Raw genomic sequence first — 1952 nt, 5'->3', positions numbered from 1 at the left:
TATATATATATATATATATATATATATACACACACACATATATGAGACAAAGGGTTTATATATATACACACACATATATGAGACAAAGGGTTTTTTTATATATATATATATATATATATACACACACATATATGAGACAAAGGGTTTATTGCAGAAACCCACAGCACAGGTGGTTAGCATGGTGGGCGTGAGGTGGGCGGGGCTGCCAGTGTGTCCCTCAGTTCCTGTGCTCAGCCCTTAACAACTGATGACGGTGCTTCATCTGAAGACTGCTTCTGGAGGCAACCAGCGGTCCGGTAGGGGTGGGCCCCATGGAGGAGTCTGGCGCATGCAAAGACAGGAAAAGAGGCGGAGGGCCGCGTGGGTACCGACCACGCTCTGCTGTGCTACGGTCCTCTGTCACACTGTAGCCTCACCCTAAGTTGGACCCTGGGTTCTAAGCCATGAGCTGAGTAAATTTGTTTCTTCATAAATCACCCATCTTCAGCTGCTGCTATTACATGATTGAATGGACTGAGGCTGTGAGATGGGAGAGTAGTGGGTGTGAGGCAGGGGAGGGTGGGTGTGATGGGGAGGGGTGGGTGTAGAGTTGGGGATGTGAGGCAGGGGCCCTGGTGGTGACCTAGGTTCATGGCAAGCCGGGCCTGCATCGGAACTTCAGCCTCCTCGTCAGTGATCAGGTACCAGCCTTGGTTGTGGGCGAGGTGCTGAACCTGGCCCAGGAGCTGTGTTTGATACCACCAGTGAGTGCAGGGGCTGTGACAGCTGTGACACCTGCCCAACAGGGCACATAGACAGGATTGCAGCCCCCTTACCCCGCCTGCACATGCGCCCACACTACAACCCTGCAGTTGTCAAGACCCATCAGTGGTTCTCATCCCAAGGAACGCTGGATCCTGCTCGCCGGGTCAGCCCAGCCTCACTTCCCAACTTTGCCATGTAGACATGCGTGGTCCGCTAGCTGGATTGCCCTAAGTGAGTGAGAAACCACTACCCAGCTAATAGTGTTTGGCTTGTGTCCTTGCCCTGGGACATTTTTTTTTTAATACTCATTTTATTATTATTATTCAGTTTCATGAGAGAAAGTGAGAAAGTAATCTGCCAGGTCTGGGACTCAAAACTGCAGTCGGCCATGTGGGAGTCCAGCACCTTCACCACACCTGCCAGCCCTTATCTCTGGAACTTTCTAAGTCATTCCGTTTAAAGTCTAGATGAAGTCCTATTGTCTCCAATGAGATTTTCCCCAACTCGTAGATTTCATGAACTTCTAAACGTCTGTGAGCTTGATATTTAACAGTTCATGTTCCTGCCATTGAGCTGCTCTGAAATACCACCTTGCCTCCTTACACGTTGTCTCATACACCCTTTGTGTACATTTGGACTTGAGAGGTACGTAAACCTTTGAGGAGACAACAGAATTTGTTCAAGGGCTCAGGAATGATACGTGTGTTGGTGTGATGGGAAATCCACCCTGCAACAAAGACACCGAGTCTAAGTAGTTCAAAGCCCTTCCCACTCCTCTGAGTTCCCAGCGGCAGGCCTGGGGGTCACCTTGGGAAGGAGCTAGAAGTCCTTTTTTTCAGGCTATCATTTCTGTGGAGGGTGGCAGCTGTATCCATGGACAAAGCAGGCTGTTGGACCAAGAGCAACCAGAGTCAGGCAGGAGGCCCTGGAGCTTGAGTTCTGCTCGCAGGACTGTCCTGGCAGGACCACTGTCGGTTTGTCTGTCAGCATCTCTAGGGTGGGTGTGTCTGTATGGGCAGCCTGTCCATTCTCTCTATCCAGTGAAAGAGCTACCCGTGAGCCCAGCCTGAACACCCTCTCAGTCAGCCTCGCTGTTCAGGTGGAGCTTCCTGTGCTCCGCTACAGCCCACCCTGGATTCAGGGGCCATGTCGCTCTCATGTGTTTGAGCATCTCCTTGGAGCGTATGAGTCATCTCATAAACAATATC

This window comes from Tupaia chinensis, unplaced genomic scaffold (assembly GCF_000334495.1).
Source record: "Tupaia chinensis unplaced genomic scaffold, TupChi_1.0 Scaffold000132_1, whole genome shotgun sequence".
NCBI lineage: Eukaryota > Metazoa > Chordata > Mammalia > Scandentia > Tupaiidae > Tupaia > Tupaia belangeri.
Note: the sequence above shows the minus strand (reverse complement) of the source record.